Here is a 6,000-nt window from a genome sequence, read left to right on the forward strand (position 1 = left end):
CCATATGAATGCTTGTTTTGGTCCAATCATAGCATGTGATCGGCCATATAGTTGGTCAAACACCACGGCCCAATCAAATGTAGAGAATCATGAATTGGGTTCTATGTTATATTATTAGATGCAGTGGTTGGTCCAATTAAAACCAAGGTTCATGAAATTTGCCATAATGATTCAACTGTCCTGTTTGCATGTGGTTGTGACGTTCTATGTTGTCAACTCATCATTCATAATTGCCGCCACCTGTGTTGATAAATTGCATGTGATAACCTCCTTAAATATACATTGCATGTGATAACATATATATAATATCGGCCACTGTGTTTTGCATATTAAACTTATGATTAAATACATGAGAATTGTGTACATATATATATGATTGTCGCCATTATGTGATTTGGTTGGACCCATTATTCAACCTATAAGGTTAGCGGCCAGCACATTAGTCAAACCCACCCAAACAAATCGGTCCAGTGATATTAAATGTGCAGCCCACTACAAACAATTGGTCCAATAAGACAATGATAAGTGGCCATGTTTGATTATTTTGATAATAGTAATGATGATGTCCATTAGGTTGTTTGAATTAGGGTGCATGTAAACCGTATATATATATATATATGTTGACTGGGCCATACAGGCCAAACGGACTATGCATGCTGAATATGGAGTTACTCTAGCAAACGTTTTTCTTTGTTACATTAAATTAGATTTGGTGCCACACATTATGAGTGTGGGCCGTGATTTTGGGTGGGCTTGTATATATGGGTCACACAAAGCTTAGAGTAACAGTATGCATAGTTGGGCCTGATGGGCTACCCACACACACATGTACTTGTAGATTAATGTGTTTTTGGGCGGCAGAACGCGTGGTTGGGCTGAAGACGTTCATGGCAGATGGGCCGACCTGGGTAAATGGGCACTGAATGTGTGTTATGTCAAGTTGAGTGTGTCGTATACCAAGTATATCTTAGGGTAGTTGTCTATATGTTTGTATCACATGTTGATCTGGTTCGATGAGTATGGAATTACTCTTGTGTAAGTGAAGGAAATTTATAAGTAAACGTATCTAGAAACAAGTAAGTGTGTATGTCGATATGTATAATGCCCATATTAAGTAAAGTTACAGTTTTGACATGATAACATAAGAGTATGTGTGTAAAAGTAGTAAGCAAGAGCCCGTAACCGTGTATGCACTCATATAGTTAAATAAGATTGTATGGTCGTATGTAGTAACGCATGTATGTATGAAGGTGGGTTATTATGAATGCACGTAGGAATTAGGAATGTATACGTTTGTGAATGCAAGATGTAATAAATGTATGAAGGAATGGTTTCCTTATGTTTGGGCATTAACGATTGCTAATGGTGTGCTTTGAGATTGAAATGTAATGCAGGTATAAGAACATCGGGTTCATGAGGTATCAAAGTCGAACTCGAAACAAGAAAATACGAAAGGATAGTTGAATGAATCAAGTTTCTATTGTTAAATGTTATTGAATATTAGACTATATGAGAATCATGTCGTATAATGTTGTTAATGACTATTGGTTAAGTTGTATGTGATGTCCACAGGTATTACACGGATTTCTTCTACCACGAACGAGGAGAAGCGGACATGGATCGAGTCGAGAGCAAGGATTGTATGGAAAGAACGGTCACTTAGCTTTATTTATGTAACGCCTTAAAGTGTTAATTGGTAGTGAATGTTGTATACATTTTTAGTTAATGCTTGACATTTCGTAACTGAGCCTTTATGTAAGTAATGTGTCTAATAAAGAAAGAAATTTTTAGGCCCTTTTTCCGTTGCGTCATTTTTAAGTTATTACGTGTTAGGGTGTTTCAAGTTGGTATCAGAGCCCTGGTTTGAGAGAAATTAAGTAGAAGGAAACCTGTGTGCTCTTGTGACAAGGAGCCCGTACAATCCAAGACTCGATCAAGATCTAAAGGTAGAAGTGAATGTAAGTATGTATTAAAGTATGTGTTTGAAGAAAACTAACAGTATGTTTTGTGTAAGGTGAGCATAATTGTTTGGAAAGGATGGTCCGCGAATGCGGTCTAGGACCGACACCAAGGCATGTAATAAGACAAATTGACCCCAGGTACGTAAATTTAATATGTGGGTGCATGTAATGGTAAAACCTATCAAGTGAATGAAAATTTTAAATGAAAGATAATAATGGAATAGTAATGAAGTTTTGAAAATGTTACACGTGCTGAAACCTAATTCTTCGAACATAAGGTGGCGATTACACGAAGACACGAAACTAGTATGTGGATTGTGTACCTGGCTAGTACACAAGAAACATATACGTTCGTGAGACCGTGATAATTATTACAGGTATGTCCGTTAGAATTAGGTAGTAGGTGTACGTGAGGGTGAAGGGAATGTAAGACTCTCAAGAAATTGAAAGTACCAAATGCAAAATGAGAAGTATGAATGATATGTTTGAATCTGCGAGACGGATTCGAAAGATAGAAGGAATGAAGGATATGAATGATATGCTAGAATCCGCGAGACGGATTCGAAACATGGAAGGAATGAAGGATACGAATGATATGTTATAATCCATGAGACGGATTCAAGACATAGAAGAGAATGAATAGTTTGAATTCGTAAGTAAGTATGAATTAACAAGTAAGAATAAATAATAAGAATGAAAGGTTCAAAATATGTAAGTAAGTACACACCAAACAAGTAAATAATCTTTAACGCGGATATGATTCAAGTTACGCTTTAAACTTATATATATATATATATATATATACTACTTTAATAAACATATGTGAAGGACAAGATGGTAATTGAACAAGGTGTTGAAAAAACACTTAATGCACAATGTACAACTGTTAAGGCACAAGAAAACACAAACCCTTTTACCATTTACAAGGTTATACATCTTCCGTCCAAATGTTTAACTTTCTCACACGGATCAACATCGGGACCGTCCATTTGACTTCACACGGATCACCATATGCTTTCTCTCTCAATGCTCACACATCTCACAAAACAACATCAGATCTTCTCTCTCTCTTCTCTCTCTCTTCTCGGCGATCTAGGGTTTCATGAGATCTATCACCAGATCCGTTTGAATCTATCACCAGATCCGTTTGATGAGCAGATCTAGGGTTTCATGAGATCTATCACAAGCTTTATCTGGCAAGGGATCCACAGATTTGAACAAGGGATCCGTTTGATGTTCTGATAAGTTGCAATGAGTGCTATATATCTTACCATGTTCTTTTGTGATTCTTACTTTTCTGGTGAAGCGGTTGACGGATGTTCGAAGGACGAAATCTGAGGTTTACGAAGGATTTTCGCATGTGTTTTGTGATGAATCGACTCAGGTTAGGTTCTAAATGTTGATTTATCTTTAATCTTGATGTGGATTTGTTAGTAGATGCGGTTATTTCAAATTAGGTTGAAAGTTTTGTGATATTTGAATTTGTATTTTTGGTGATGATAGTTAGGTTAATTTCAGATATGACATAGTGAAAGGATAAATTGTTTTTGTAGTTTTGATTTTACTTTATTCTGTTATATTTTGATCTTTTCCTTCATTTTTGGGACTGATAAGTGTCATAGTTTTGTGAAAATCTGAGGTTTACGAAGGATTTTCGCATGTGTTTTGTGATGAATCGACTCAGGTTAGGTTCTAAATGTTGATTTATCTTTAATCTTGATGTGGATTTGTTAGTAGATGCGGTTATTTCAAATTAGGTTGAAAGTTTTGTGATATTTGAATTTGTATTTTTGGTGATGATAGTTAGGTTAATTTCAGATATGACATAGTGAAAGGATAAATTGTTTTTGTAGTTTTGATTTTACTTTATTCTGTTATATTTTGATCTTTTCCTTCATTTTTGGGACTGATAAGTGTCATGGTTTTGTGAAAATCTGAGGTTTACGAAGGATTTTCGCATGTGTTTTGTGATGAATCGACTCAGGTTAGGTTCTAAATGTTGATTTATCTTTAATCTTGATGTGGATTTGTTAGTAGATGCGGTTATTTCCTACATCCGATGTTTTAGTTAGGATTTACCTTTTTAATTTTTTTTATGTTTACTTGTTTGTTTATATGTCACATGCAGATTAGTAAGACAAAGGTGTTTCTAAGGGCCGGACAGATGGCAGAGTTTGATGGTTGTCGGACTAAGGTCCTAAGTTATACGACCTAGATGGCTTGGATGTTTCCCAAGTGTTCTATGATGCATAAGCTGAGCCTGTGAGGCTATGATGCATAAGCTGAGCCTGTGAGGCTATGATGCATAAGCTGAGCCTGTCGACTCTATGATGCATAAGCTGAGCTTGTGTTCTTAATATGTCTGAACTGAAACTGTTAAGGCTATGATGCATAAGCTGAGCCTGTGAGGTTACATATGTGTTTCTTGTGCTTAAAACACTTGTACATCATGCTTTAAAGGTTGTTTAAGTTTAGTGGAAAATTACTCTTGTACATCATGCTTTAAAGCGGGGTTACATAACACAATAGACTGTGATGATGATTGTATTTTGAGGGTACATAGAAGATCCGAGTAGCATCTTGGCGGGGCAATATCCAGGTTGCAGAGTTCTCACTTTGCAACCGTGTGTTGCAGCCATGGCTTTACCCGTAGTTGTGTTCATCTCTCAATTACATGTCTGAGTCTTCCAGTTGTAAAAGTATTATCACAGATTCACAGATCTAAAAGTACATGTCTGAAAGACAGCTTGCTTGCTGCAGTCTCTATAAAGTACTATACGATATATCACTTGGATGTTTCCCAAGTGTTCTATGATGCATAAGCTGAGCCTGTGAGGCTATGATGCATAAGCTGAGCCTGTGAGGCTATGATGCATAATAGACTGTGATGATGATCCAGGACAAGATGGTAATTGAATATCCGTCAAGCTCTTCCTCACTGTGATGATGATCAATAGAGAAGATCTGATGTTGTTTTGTGAGATGTGTGAGCATTGAGAGAGAAAGCAATTGGTGATCCGTGTGAAGTGAAATGGACGGTCCAGATCTAGATCCGTGTGATAAAGTTAAAAAAATGGACGGCAGATGTAGATCCGTGTAAAGGGTAAATGGTTTTGTGTTTTCTTGTGCCTTAACAGTTGTACATTGTGCATTAAGTGTTTTTTCAACACCTTGTTCAATTACCATCTTGTCTTTGATATATGTTTATTAAAGTGATAGGAAGAGCTTGACGGATGTTCGAAGGACGAAATCTGAGGTTTACGAAGGATTTTCGCATGTGTTTTGTGATGAATCGACTCAGGTTAGGTTCTAAATGTTGATTTATCTTTAATCTTGATGTGGATTTGTTAGTAGATGCGGTTATTTCAAATTAGGTTGAAAGTTTTGTGATATTTGAATTTGTATTTTTGGTGATGATAGTTAGGTTAATTTCAGATATGACATAGTGAAAGGATAAATTGTTTTTGTAGTTTTGATTTTACTTTGTTCTGTTATATTTTGATCTTTTCCTTCATTTTTGGGACTGATAAGTGTCATGGTTTTGTGATAATTATGATATTTAGGTCATTTTTGGGGATGATAAGAGTTGTAGTTCAATGAAAATTATGATAGTTAGGTCAATTTTAGATATGGAATAGTGAAAAGATAGATTGTTATGTACTTTTGATTTTAGTTTGTTCTGTGGGATGTTTTGATATACTTTTTCATTTCCCAAGTGTTCTATGATGCATAAGCTGAGCCTGTGAGGCTATGATGCATAAGCTGAGCCTGTGAGGCTATGATGCATAAGCTGAGCCTGTCGACTCTATGATGCATAAGCTGAGCTTTGTTCTTAATATGTCTGAACTGAAACTGTTAAGGCTATGATGCATAAGCTGAGCCTGTGAGGTTACATATGTGTTTCTTGTGCTTAAAACACTTGTACATCATGCTTTAAAGGTTGTTTAAGTTTAGTGGAAAATTACTCTTGTACATCATGCTTTAAAGCGGGGTTACATAACACAATAGACTGTGATGATGATTGTATTTTGAGGGTACA

This window comes from Helianthus annuus, chromosome 8, assembly GCF_002127325.2.
Source record: "Helianthus annuus cultivar XRQ/B chromosome 8, HanXRQr2.0-SUNRISE, whole genome shotgun sequence".
Taxonomy (NCBI): domain Eukaryota; kingdom Viridiplantae; phylum Streptophyta; class Magnoliopsida; order Asterales; family Asteraceae; genus Helianthus; species Helianthus annuus.